The sequence below is a fragment of the Hyla sarda genome, unplaced genomic scaffold (genome assembly GCF_029499605.1).
Source record: "Hyla sarda isolate aHylSar1 unplaced genomic scaffold, aHylSar1.hap1 scaffold_1164, whole genome shotgun sequence".
Classification (NCBI taxonomy): domain Eukaryota; kingdom Metazoa; phylum Chordata; class Amphibia; order Anura; family Hylidae; genus Hyla; species Hyla sarda.
This window is the reverse complement of record NW_026607786.1, coordinates 102,103-116,000: the sequence shown is the minus strand read 5'-3', so window position 1 is coordinate 116,000 and position 13,898 is coordinate 102,103. Positions and strand designations below refer to the sequence as shown.

Below are 13,898 nucleotides of genomic sequence, written 5' to 3'. Positions count from 1 at the left end.
TAAAAAAATAAAATAAAACTAAATAATAATAATCTAGCACACCTGTGCAGGTTTGACATGACATGACAGGTAGCTGTCTTGTGGGTGGTGCTGAATCCTGTTAAATGACATGAGGGTCTCATGCCTATACACAAGGGTGTGTCATTGCTGTTGCTTGACCATGCATTGGTTTCTGTGGTCAGTGAATGATAAAAACAAAATTTACCATCCATTGATGGATGGGAAATCCGCCATGAGGCATTTGTTTTTAGAAACTGCTGCTCACAACCAATGTTGCAATGGAGTGTCTCCATCTGCTGGTGGTATTGGAAAGGCATTAGTGCTATGACAGGGTCTGAAGAAGAAGAAGAAGAAGAAGAAGACGGAAAAAAATATATATAAAAAGAAAAAGAGAGAGAGAGAGAGACTGACTTAGTGAGCGAGTGAGTGAGAGAGTGAGAGTGAGTGAGAGTGAATGAGTGAGTGAGTGATTGAGTGAGTGAGTGAGAACAAATGAGTTAAAGCAAGTGAGTGAGAGAGATCGAATGAATGAAAGTCTGAATGACAGAAAGAAAAAAGGATGAAGAAAGAAGCATGAAGAAAAAAAAATGTATATGGAGTTGCTGACATGAGTGCAATCTACAAAGCCGTTGAGGCTGATCCTCATGGGAGGATTATTGCACCAGGACCCTTAGCACTTTTAAAATGCCATTCAATGCCACGGGCTAGATGTAAACTGCAGATGACCATGTTGTGGTAGTTACCATGGATACCCAAGTGATGTGTGAGCTAACACATAGGCCCAACAGATTCCAAGAAGGCCAGAATCACCAGCGGCACCACCATCGATTGTCAGGTCACCCGGATTCAGCAAATACCAGAGTCCAAAATGATGCAGGTTTATACTGTTAATTTTCAGTTTATCGTTACAGTTGGTGTTATTCCATGTCGGAAGGGACGCAGCTACAGCCAGTGGGGTAACTAGAGACAGGCAGGCAGCTATGTGCAACAAAGGTAGGCGTGTTGTTTTCATATGCAGATCTGAAATATTGTCTTATATGCAAGAGGAGGAGTGATGGGGGTTCAGGCAAAAGCCAGGCTATGGATTGCATTGCTAAATGCTCCATCAGAGTGCAATGGTCGCCTGTCCTTTTTTTAAGTGATGATGTGGGTTTAGCCTGTGCTGTATGTATGTATGTATGGGTGGCTGACTGCCACCCACCCAGAGAGTGTATGGGAGTCTGGTTGGCTGCCAGCCTTCCTTCCATTCCTATGAGTAATGTGAGTGCTCATGAAGGGGACATGGTTGGGTCCACCCCTTTCCCGGTTATCCCCTCTAGGCCTTTTGGCTTAGATCAAGTGTAAAAAAAGAAAGGATCTTGCGACAGATCGCATCCTGAGGCACGTTTTTTTTTGTGTGAATACTTGCACTTGGGTGACTTGTGAGCACATACTGATACATACGTTCCCTATCTGGGGACCATAAATTAAATGGATTTTTGAGAAAGGGAGCTGATTTGGAAGCTTGCTTCTGTCGCCCTATGCATTGACCCGATGTGGCAGTATCTTCGGGTAGTGAACAGTGCACCACCCCATTCCAGTGTTAAACAAGAAAGATTCTCATTTAATCCTCCGTGGGTGAGAATTTGAGTTTGAGAATTGGAGACCAAAATGATGAGTTGCACTGACTGGTTTATGAACGTCTATTCATTTAGCGTTTTAATGACCATGTTTGCACACTGATTGGTGTAAAAAAATAAAATAAAACTAAATAATAATAATCTAGCACACCTGTGCAGGTTTGACATGACATGACAGGTAGCTGTCTTGTGGGTGGTGCTGAATCCTGTTAAATGACATGAGGGTCTCATGCCTATACACAAGGGTGTGTCATTGCTGTTGCTTGACCATGCATTGGTTTCTGTGGTCAGTGAATGATAAAAACAAAATTTACCATCCATTGATGGATGGGAAATCCGCCATGAGGCATTTGTTTTTAGAAACTGCTGCTCACAACCAATGTTGCAATGGAGTGTCTCCATCTGCTGGTGGTATTGGAAAGGCATTAGTGCTATGACAGGGTCTGAAGAAGAAGAAGAAGAAGAAGAAGACGGAAAAAAATATATATAAAAAGAAAAAGAGAGAGAGAGAGAGACTGACTTAGTGAGCGAGTGAGTGAGAGAGTGAGAGTGAGTGAGAGTGAATGAGTGAGTGATTGAGTGAGTGAGTGAGTGAGTGAGTGAGAACAAATGAGTTAAAGCAAGTGAGTGAGAGAGATCGAATGAATGAAAGTCTGAATGACAGAAAGCAAAAAGGATGAAGAAAGAAGCATGAAGAAAAAAAAATGTATATGGAGTTGCTGACATGAGTGCAATCTACAAAGCCGTTGAGGCTGATCCTCATGGGAGGATTATTGCACCAGGACCCTTAGCACTTTTAAAATGCCATTCAATGCCACGGGATAGATGTAAACTGCAGATGACCATGTTGTGGTAGTTACCATGGATACCCAAGTGATGTGTGAGCTAACACATAGGCCCAACAGATTCCAAGAAGGCCAGAATCACCAGCGGCACCACCATCGATTGTCAGGTCACCCGGATTCAGCAAATACCAGAGTCCAAAATGATGCAGGTTTATACTGTTAATTTTCAGTTTATCGTTACAGTTGGTGTTATTCCATGTCGGAAGGGACGCAGCTACAGCCAGTGGGGTAACTAGAGACAGGCAGGCAGCTATGTGCAACAAAGGTAGGCGTGTTGTTTCCATATGCAGATCTGAAATATTGTCTTATATGCAAGAGGAGGAGTGATGGGGGTTCAGGCAAAAGCCAGGCTATGGATTGCATTGCTAAATGCTCCATCAGAGTGCAATGGTCGCCTGTCCTTTTTTTAAGTGATGATGTGGGTTTAGCCTGTGCTGTATGTATGTATGTATGGGTGGCTGACTGCCACCCACCCAGAGAGTGTATGGGAGGCTGGTTGGCTGCCAGCCTTCCTTCCATTCCTATGAGTAATGTGAGTGCTCATGAAGGGGACATGGTTGGGTCCACCCCTTTCCCGGTTATCCCCTCTAGGCCTTTTGGCTTAGATCAAGTGTAAAAAAAGAAAGGATCTTGCGACAGATCGCACCCTGAGGCACGTTTTTTTTTGTGTGAATACTTGCACTTGGGTGACTTGTGAGCACATACTGATACATACGTTCCCTATCTGGGGACCATAAATTAAATGGATTTTTGAGAAAGGGAGCTGATTTGGAAGCTTGCTTCTGTCGCCCTATGCATTGACCCGATGTGGCAGTATCTTCGGGTAGTGAACAGTGCACCACCCCATTCCAGTGTTAAACAAGAAAGATTCTCATTTAATCCTCCGTGGGTGAGAATTTGAGTTTGAGAATTGGAGACCAAAATGATGAGTTGCACTGACTGGTTTATGAACGTCTATTCATTTAGCGTTTTAATGACCATGTTTGCACACTGATTGGTGTAAAAAAATAAAATAAAACTAAATAATAATAATCTAGCACACCTGTGCAGGTTTGACATGACATGACAGGTAGCTGTCTTGTGGGTGGTGCTGAATCCTGTTAAATGACATGAGGGTCTCATGCCTATACACAAGGGTGTGTCATTGCTGTTGCTTGACCATGCATTGGTTTCTGTGGTCAGTGAATGATAAAAACAAAATTTACCATCCATTGATGGATGGGAAATCCGCCATGAGGCATTTGTTTTTAGAAACTGCTGCTCACAACCAATGTTGCAATGGAGTGTCTCCATCTGCTGGTGGTATTGGAAAGGCATTAGTGCTATGACAGGGTCTGAAGAAGAAGAAGAAGAAGACGGAAAAAAATATATATAAAAAGAAAAAGAGAGAGAGAGAGACTGACTTAGTGAGCGAGTGAGTGAGAGAGTAAGAGTGAGTGAGAGTGAATGAGTGAGTGAGTGATTGAGTGAGTGAGTGAGTGAGAACAAATGAGTTAAAGCAAGTGAGTGAGAGAGATCGAATGAATGAAAGTCTGAATGACAGAAAGAAAAAAGGATGAAGAAAGAAGCATGAAGAAAAAAAAATGTATATGGAGTTGCTGACATGAGTGCAATCTACAAAGCCGTTGAGGCTGATCCTCATGGGAGGATTATTGCACCAGGACCCTTAGCACTTTTAAAATGCCATTCAATGCCACGGGCTAGATGTAAACTGCAGATGACCATGTTGTGGTAGTTACCATGGATACCCAAGTGATGTGTGAGCTAACACATAGGCCCAACAGATTCCAAGAAGGCCAGAATCACCAGCGGCACCACCATCGATTGTCAGGTCACCCGGATTCAGCAAATACCAGAGTCCAAAATGATGCAGGTTTATACTGTTAATTTTCAGTTTATCGTTACAGTTGGTGTTATTCCATGTCGGAAGGAACGCAGCTACAGCCAGTGGGGTAACTAGAGACAGGCAGGCAGCTATGTGCAACAAAGGTAGGCGTGTTGTTTTCATATGCAGATCTGAAATATTGTCTTATATGCAAGAGGAGGAGTGATGGGGGTTCAGGCAAAAGCCAGGCTATGGATTGCATTGCTAAATGCTCCATCAGAGTGCAATGGTCGCCTGTCCTTTTTTTAAGTGATGATGTGGGTTTAGCCTGTGCTGTATGTATGTATGTATGGGTGGCTGACTGCCACCCACCCAGAGAGTGTATGGGAGTCTGGTTGGCTGCCAGCCTTCCTTCCATTCCTATGAGTAATGTGAGTGCTCATGAAGGGGACATGGTTGGGTCCACCCCTTTCCCGGTTATCCCCTCTAGGCCTTTTGGCTTAGATCAAGTGTAAAAAAAGAAAGGATCTTGCGACAGATCGCATCCTGAGGCACGTTTTTTTTGTGTGAATACTTGCACTTGGGTGACTTGTGAGCACATACTGATACATACGTTCCCTATCTGGGGACCATAAATTAAATGGATTTTTGAGAAAGGGAGCTGATTTGGAAGCGTGCTTCTGTCGCCCTATGCATTGACCCGATGTGGCAGTATCTTCGGGTAGTGAACAGTGCACCACCCCATTCCAGTGTTAAACAAGAAAGATTCTCATTTAATCCTCCGTGGGTGAGAATTTGAGTTTGAGAATTGGAGACCAAAATGATGAGTTGCACTGACTGGTTTATGAACGTCTATTCATTTAGCGTTTTAATGACCATGTTTGCACACTGATTGGTGTAAAAAAATAAAATAAAACTAAATAATAATAATCTAGCACACCTGTGCAGGTTTGACCTGACATGACAGGTAGCTGTCTTGTGGGTGGTGCTGAATCCTGTTAAATGACATGAGGGTCTCATGCCTATACACAAGGGTGTGTCATTGCTGTTGCTTGACCATGCATTGGTTTCTGTGGTCAGTGAATGATAAAAACAAAATTTACCATCCATTGATGGATGGGAAATCCGCCATGAGGCATTTGTTTTTAGAAACTGCTGCTCACAACCAATGTTGCAATGGAGTGTCTCCATCTGCTGGTGGTATTGGAAAGGCATTAGTGCTATGACAGGGTCTGAAGAAGAAGAAGAAGAAGAAGAAGAAGAAGACGGAAAAAAATATATATAAAAAGAAAAAGAGAGAGAGAGAGAGAGACTGACTTAGTGAGCGAGTGAGTGAGAGAGTGAGAGTGAGTGAGAGTGAATGAGTGAGTGAGTGATTGAGTGAGTGAGTGAGTGAGAACAAATGAGTTAAAGCAAGTGAGTGAGAGAGATCGAATGAATGAAAGTCTGAATGACAGAAAGAAAAAAGGATGAAGAAAGAAGCATGAAGAAAAAAAAATGTATATGGAGTTGCTGACATGAGTGCAAACTACAAAGCCGTTGAGGCTGATCCTCATGGGAGGATTATTGCACCAGGACCCTTAGCACTTTTACAATGCCATTCAATGCCACGGGCTAGATGTAAACTGCAGATGACCATGTTGTGGTAGTTACCATGGATACCCAAGTGATGTGTGAGCTAACACATAGGCCCAACAGATTCCAAGAAGGCCAGAATCACCAGCGGCACCACCATCGATTGTCAGGTCACCCGGATTCAGCAAATACCAGAGTCCAAAATGATGCAGGTTTATACTGTTAATTTTCAGTTTATCGTTACAGTTGGTGTTATTCCATGTCGGAAGGGACGCAGCTACAGCCAGTTGGGTAACTAGAGACAGGCAGGCAGCTATGTGCAACAAAGGTAGGCGTGTTGTTTTCATATGCAGATCTGAAATATTGTCTTATATGCAAGAGGAGGAGTGATGGGGGTTCAGGCAAAAGCCAGGCTATGGATTGCATTGCTAAATGCTCCATCAGAGTGCAATGGTCGCCTGTCCTTTTTTTAAGTGATGATGTGGGTTTAGCCTGTGCTGTATGTATGTATGTATGGGTGGCTGACTGCCACCCACCCAGAGAGTGTATGGGAGTCTGGTTGGCTGCCAGCCTTCCTTCCATTCCTATGAGTAATGTGAGTGCTCATGAAGGGGACATGGTTGGGTCCACCCCTTTCCCGGTTATCCCCTCTAGGCCTTTTGGCTTAGATCAAGTGTAAAAAAAGAAAGGATCTTGCGACAGATCGCATCCTGAGGCACGTTTTTTTTTCTGTGAATACTTGCACTTGGGTGACTTGTGAGCACATACTGATACATACGTTCCCTATCTGGGGACCATAAATTAAATGGATTTTTGAGAAAGGGAGCTGATTTGGAAGCTTGCTTCTGTCGCCCTATGCATTGACCCGATGTGGCAGTATCTTCGGGTAGTGAACAGTGCACCACCCCATTCCAGTGTTAAACAAGAAAGATTCTCATTTAATCCTCCGTGGGTGAGAATTTGAGTTTGAGAATTGGAGACCAAAATGATGAGTTGCACTGACTGGTTTATGAACGTCTATTCATTTAGCATTTTAATGACCATGTTTGCACACTGATTGGTGTAAAAAAATAAAATAAAACTAAATAATAATAATCTAGCACACCTGTGCAGGTTTGACATGACATGACAGGTAGCTGTCTTGTGGGTGGTGCTGAATCCTGTTAAATGACATGAGGGTCTCATGCCTATACACAAGGGTGTGTCATTGCTGTTGCTTGACCATGCATTGGTTTCTGTGGTCAGTGAATGATAAAAACAAAATTTACCATCCATTGATGGATGGGAAATCCGCCATGAGGCATTTGTTTTTAGAAACTGCTGCTCACAACCAATGTTGCAATGGAGTGTCTCCATCTGCTGGTGGTATTGGAAAGGCATTAGTGCTATGACAGGGTCTGAAGAAGAAGAAGAAGAAGAAGACGGAAAAAAATATATATAAAAAGAAAAAGAGAGAGAGAGAGAGAGACTGACTTAGTGAGCGAGTGAGTGAGAGAGTGAGAGTGAGTGAGAGTGAATGAGTGAGTGAGTGATTGAGTGAGTGATTGAGTGAGTGAGTGAGTGAGTGAGAACAAATGAGTTAAAGCAAGTGAGTGAGAGAGATCGAATGAATGAAAGTCTGAATGACAGAAAGAAAAAAGGATGAAGAAAGAAGCATGAAGAAAAAAAAATGTATATGGAGTTGCTGACATGAGTGCAATCTACAAAGCCGTTGAGGCTGATCCTCATGGGAGGATTATTGCACCAGGACCCTTAGCACTTTTAAAATGCCATTCAATGCCACGGGCTAGATGTAAACTGCAGATGACCATGTTGTGGTAGTTACCATGGATACCCAAGTGATGTGTGAGCTAACACATAGGCCCAACAGATTCCAAGAAGGCCAGAATCACCAGCGGCACCACCATCGATTGTCAGGTCACCCGGATTCAGCAAATACCAGAGTCCAAAATGATGCAGGTTTATACTGTTAATTTTCAGTTTATCGTTACAGTTGGTGTTATTCCATGTCGGAAGGGACGCAGCTACAGCCAGTGGGGTAACTAGAGACAGGCAGGCAGCTATGTGCAACAAAGGTAGGCGTGTTGTTTTCATATGCAGATCTGAAATATTGTCTTATATGCAAGAGGAGGAGTGATGGGGGTTCAGGCAAAAGCCAGGCTATGGATTGCATTGCTAAATGCTCCATCAGAGTGCAATGGTCGCCTGTCCTTTTTTTAAGTGATGATGTGGGTTTAGCCTGTGCTGTATGTATGTATGTATGGGTGGCTGACTGCCACCCACCCAGAGAGTGTATGGGAGTCTGGTTGGCTGCCAGCCTTCCTTCCATTCCTATGAGTAATGTGAGTGCTCATGAAGGGGACATGGTTGGGTCCACCCCTTTCCCGGTTATCCCCTCTAGGCCTTTTGGCTTAGATCAAGTGTAAAAAAAGAAAGGATCTTGCGACAGATCGCATCCTGAGGCACGTTTTTTTTTGTGTGAATACTTGCACTTGGGTGACTTGTGAGCACATACTGATACATACGTTCCCTATCTGGGGACCATAAATTAAATGGATTTTTGAGAAAGGGAGCTGATTTGGAAGCTTGCTTCTGTCGCCCTATGCATTGACCCGATGTGGCAGTATCTTCGGGTAGTGAACAGTGCACCACCCCATTCCAGTGTTAAACAAGAAAGATTCTCATTTAATCCTCCGTGGGTGAGAATTTGAGTTTGAGAATTGGAGACCAAAATGATGAGTTGCACTGACTGGTTTATGAACGTCTATTCATTTAGCGTTTTAATGACCATGTTTGCACACTGATTGGTGTAAAAAAATAAAATAAAACTAAATAATAATAATCTAGCACACCTGTGCAGGTTTGACATGACATGACAGGTAGCTGTCTTGTGGGTGGTGCTGAATCCTGTTAAATGACATGAGGGTCTCAAGCCTATACACAAGGGTGTGTCATTGCTGTTGCTTGACCATGCATTGGTTTCTGTGGTCAGTGAATGATAAAAACAAAATTTACCATCCATTGATGGATGGGAAATCCGCCATGAGGCATTTGTTTTTAGAAACTGCTGCTCACAACCAATGTTGCAATGGAGTGTCTCCATCTGCTGGTGGTATTGGAAAGGCATTAGTGCTATGACAGGGTCTGAAGAAGAAGAAGAAGAAGACGGAAAAAAATATATATAAAAAGAAAAAGAGAGAGAGAGAGAGAGACTGACTTAGTGAGCGAGTGAGTGAGAGAGTGAGAGTGAGTGAGAGTGAATGAGTGAGTGAGTGATTGAGTGAGTGAGTGAGTGAGTGAGAACAAATGAGTTAAAGCAAGTGAGTGAGAGAGATCGAATGAATGAAAGTCTGAATGACAGAAAGAAAAAAGGATGAAGAAAGAAGCATGAAGAAAAAAAAATGTATATGGAGTTGCTGACATGAGTGCAATCTACAAAGCCGTTGAGGCTGATCCTCATGGGAGGATTATTGCACCAGGATCCTTAGCACTTTTAAAATGCCATTCAATGCCACGGGCTAGATGTAAACTGCAGATGACCATGTTGTGGTAGTTACCATGGATACCCAAGTGATGTGTGAGCTAACACATAGGCCCAACAGATTCCAAGAAGGCCAGAATCACCAGCGGCACCACCATCGATTGTCAGGTCACCCGGATTCAGCAAATACCAGAGTCCAAAATGATGCAGGTTTATACTGTTAATTTTCAGTTTATCGTTACAGTTGGTGTTATTCCATGTCGGAAGGGACGCAGCTACAGCCAGTGGGGTAACTAGAGACAGGCAGGCAGCTATGTGCAACAAAGGTAGGCGTGTTGTTTTCATATGCAGATCTGAAATATTGTCTTATATGCAAGAGGAGGAGTGATGGGGGTTCAGGCAAAAGCCAGGCTATGGATTGCATTGCTAAATGCTCCATCAGAGTGCAATGGTCGCCTGTCCTTTTTTTAAGTGATGATGTGGGTTTAGCCTGTGCTGTATGTATGTATGTATGGGTGGCTGACTGCCACCCACCCAGAGAGTGTATGGGAGTCTGGTTGGCTGCCAGCCTTCCTTCCATTCCTATGAGTAATGTGAGTGCTCATGAAGGGGACATGGTTGGGTCCACCCCTTTCCCGGTTATCCCCTCTAGGCCTTTTGGCTTAGATCAAGTGTAAAAAAAAAGAAAGGATCTTGCGACAGATCGCATCCTGAGGCACGTTTTTTTTTGTGTGAATACTTGCACTTGGGTGACTTGTGAGCACATACTGATACATACGTTCCCTATCTGGGGACCATAAATTAAATGGATTTTTGAGAAAGGGAGCTGATTTGGAAGCTTGCTTCTGTCGCCCTATGCATTGACCCAATGTGGCAGTATCTTCGGGTAGTGAACAGTGCACCACCCCATTCCAGTGTTAAACAAGAAAGATTCTCATTTAATCCTCCGTGGGTGAGAATTTGAGTTTGAGAATTGGAGACCAAAATGATGAGTTGCACTGACTGGTTTATGAACGTCTATTCATTTAGCGTTTTAATGACCATGTTTGCACACTGATTGGTGTAAAAAAATAAAATAAAACTAAATAATAATAATCTAGCACACCTGTGCAGGTTTGACATGACATGACAGGTAGCTGTCTTGTGGGTGGTGCTGAATCCTGTTAAATGACATGAGGGTCTCATGCCTATACACAAGGGTGTGTCATTGCTGTTGCTTGACCATGCATTGGTTTCTGTGGTCAGTGAATGATAAAAACTAAATTTACCATCCATTGATGGATGGGAAATCCGCCATGAGGCATTTGTTTTTAGAAACTGCTGCTCACAACCAATGTTGCAATGGAGTGTCTCCATCTGCTGGTGGTATTGGAAAGGCATTAGTGCTATGACAGGGTCTGAAGAAGAAGAAGAAGAAGACGGAAAAAAATATATATAAAAAGAAAAAGAGAGAGAGAGAGAGAGACTGACTTAGTGAGCGAGTGAGTGAGAGAGTGAGAGTGAGTGAGAGTGAATGAGTGAGTGAGTGATTGAGTGAGTGAGTGAGTGAGTGAGAACAAATGAGTTAAAGCAAGTGAGTGAGAGAGATCGAATGAATGAAAGTCTGAATGACAGAAAGAAAAAAGGATGAAGAAAGAAGCATGAAGAAAAAAAAATGTATATGGAGTTGCTGACATGAGTGCAATCTACAAAGCCGTTGAGGCTGATCCTCATGGGAGGATTATTGCACCAGGACCCTTAGCACTTTTAAAATGCCATTCAATGCCACGGGCTAGATGTAAACTGCAGATGACCATGTTGTGGTAGTTACCATGGATACCCAAGTGATGTGTGAGCTAACACATAGGCCCAACAGATTCCAAGAAGGCCAGAATCACCAGCGGCACCACCATCGATTGTCAGGTCACCCGGATTCAGCAAATACCAGAGTCCAAAATGATGCAGGTTTATACTGTTAATTTTCAGTTTATCGTTACAGTTGGTGTTATTCCATGTCGGAAGGGACGCAGCTACAGCCAGTGGGGTAACTAGAGACAGGCAGGCAGCTATGTGCAACAAAGGTAGGCGTGTTGTTTTCATATGCAGATCTGAAATATTGTCTTATATGCAAGAGGAGGAGTGATGGGGGTTCAGGCAAAAGCCAGGCTATGGATTGCATTGCTAAATGCTCCATCAGAGTGCAATGGTCGCCTGTCCTTTTTTTAAATGATGATGTGGGTTTAGCCTGTGCTGTATGTATGTATGGGTGGCTGACTGCCACCCACCCAGAGAGTGTATGGGAGGCTGGTTGGCTGCCAGCCTTCCTTCCATTCCTATGAGTAATGTGAGTGCTCATGAAGGGGACATGGTTGGGTCCACCCCTTTCCCGGTTATCCCCTCTAGGCCTTTTGGCTTAGATCAAGTGTAAAAAAAGAAAGGAGCTTGCGACAGATCGCATCCTGAGGCACGTTTTTTTTTGTGTGAATACTTGCACTTGGGTGACTTGTGAGCACATACTGATACATACGTTCCCTATCTGGGGACCATAAATTAAATGGATTTTTGAGAAAGGGAGCTGATTTGGAAGCTTGCTTCTGTCGCCCTATGCATTGACCCGATGTGGCAGTATCTTCGGGTAGTGAACAGTGCACCACCCCATTCCAGTGTTAAACAAGAAAGATTCTCATTTAATCCTCCGTGGGTGAGAATTTGAGTTTGAGAATTGGAGACCAAAATGATGAGTTGCACTGACTGGTTTATGAACGTCTATTCATTTAGCGTTTTAATGACCATGTTTGCACACTGATTGGTGTAAAAAAATAAAATAAAACTAAATAATAATAATCTAGCACACCTGTGCAGGTTTGACATGACATGACAGGTAGCTGTCTTGTGGGTGGTGCTGAATCCTGTTAAATGACATGAGGGTCTCATGCCTATACACAAGGGTGTGTCATTGCTGTTGCTTGACCATGCATTGGTTTCTGTGGTCAGTGAATGATAAAAACAAAATTTACCATCCATTGATGGATGGGAAATCCGCCATGAGGCATTTGTTTTTAGAAACTGCTGCTCACAACCAATGTTGCAATGGAGTGTCTCCATCTGCTGGTGGTATTGGAAAGGCATTAGTGCTATGACAGGGTCTGAAGAAGAAGAAGAAGAAGAAGAAGACGGAAAAAAATATATATAAAAAGAAAAAGAGAGAGAGAGAGAGACTGACTTAGTGAGCGAGTGAGTGAGAGAGTGAGAGTGAGTGAGAGTGAATGAGTGAGTGAGTGATTGAGTGAGTGAGTGAGTGAGTGAGAACAAATGAGTTAAAGCAAGTGAGTGAGAGAGATCGAATGAATGAAAGTCTGAATGACAGAAAGAAAAAAGGATGAAGAAAGAAGCATGAAGAAAAAAAAATGTATATGGAGTTGCTGACATGAGTGCAATCTACAAAGCCGTTGAGGCTGATCCTCATGGGAGGATTATTGCACCAGGACCCTTAGCACTTTTAAAATGCCATTCAATGCCACGGGCTAGATGTAAACTGCAGATGACCATGTTTTGGTAGTTACCATGGATACCCAAGTGATGTGTGAGCTAACACATAGGCCCAACAGATTCCAAGAAGGCCAGAATCACCAGCGGCACCACCATCGATTGTCAGGTCACCCGGATTCAGCAAATACCAGAGTCCAAAATGATGCAGGTTTATACTGTTAATTTTCAGTTTATCGTTACAGTTGGTGTTATTCCATGTCGGAAGGGACGCAGCTACAGCCAGTGGGGTAACTAGAGACAGGCAGGCAGCTATGTGCAACAAAGGTAGGCGTGTTGTTTTCATATGCAGATCTGAAATATTGTCTTATATGCAAGAGGAGGAGTGATGGGGGTTCAGGCAAAAGCCAGGCTATGGATTGCATTGCTAAATGCTCCATTAGAGTGCAATGGTCTTCTGTCCTTTTTTTAAGTGATGATGTGGGTTTAGCCTGTGCTGTATGTATGTATGGGTGGCTGACTGCCACCCACCCAGAAAGTGTATGGGAGGCTGGTTGGCTGCCAGCCTTCCTTCCATTCCTATGAGTAATGTGAGTGCTCATGAAGGGGACATGGTTGGGTCCACCCCTTTCCCGGTTATCCCCTCTAGGCCTTTTGGCTTAGATCAAGTGTAAAAAAAGAAAGGATCTTGCGACAGATCGCATCCTGAGGCACGTTTTTTTTTGTGTGAATACTTGCACTTGGGTGACTTGTGAGCACATACTGATACATACGTTCCCTATCTGGGGACCATGAATGAAATGGATTTTTGAGAAAGGGAGCTGATTTGGAAGCTTGCTTCTGTCGCCCTATGCATTGACCCGATGTGGCAGTATCTTCGGGTAGTGAACAGTGCACCACCCCATTCCAGTGTTAAACAAGAAAGATTCTCATTTAATCCTCCGTGGGTGAGAATTTGAGTTTGAGAATTGGAGACCAAAATGATGAGTTGCACTGACTGGTTTATGAACATCTATTCATTTAGCGTTTTAATGACCATGTTTGCACACTGATTGGTGTAAAAAAATAAAATAAAACTAAATAATAAT

At 43.3% G+C, this 13,898-nt stretch overlaps 8 pseudogenes; all 8 read left to right on the top strand.

The window, feature by feature from the left end:
- The first annotated feature begins 1,308 nt into the window (after positions 1-1,308).
- On the top strand, positions 1,309-1,572 carry LOC130302408 (U2 spliceosomal RNA; annotated as a pseudogene).
- Positions 1,573-3,044: 1,472 nt separating this feature from the next.
- Positions 3,045-3,308, top strand: LOC130302383 (U2 spliceosomal RNA; annotated as a pseudogene).
- Positions 3,309-4,768: 1,460 nt separating this feature from the next.
- On the top strand, positions 4,769-5,031 carry LOC130302371 (U2 spliceosomal RNA; annotated as a pseudogene).
- Positions 5,032-6,507: 1,476 nt separating this feature from the next.
- LOC130302368 (U2 spliceosomal RNA) lies at positions 6,508-6,771 on the top strand (annotated as a pseudogene).
- A 1,483-nt stretch (positions 6,772-8,254) lies between these two features.
- LOC130302407 (U2 spliceosomal RNA) lies at positions 8,255-8,518 on the top strand (annotated as a pseudogene).
- Positions 8,519-9,986: 1,468 nt separating this feature from the next.
- LOC130302380 (U2 spliceosomal RNA) lies at positions 9,987-10,252 on the top strand (annotated as a pseudogene).
- A 1,464-nt stretch (positions 10,253-11,716) lies between these two features.
- Positions 11,717-11,980, top strand: LOC130302424 (U2 spliceosomal RNA; annotated as a pseudogene).
- A 1,468-nt stretch (positions 11,981-13,448) lies between these two features.
- On the top strand, positions 13,449-13,712 carry LOC130302376 (U2 spliceosomal RNA; annotated as a pseudogene).
- The last annotated feature ends 186 nt before the right edge of the window (positions 13,713-13,898 follow it).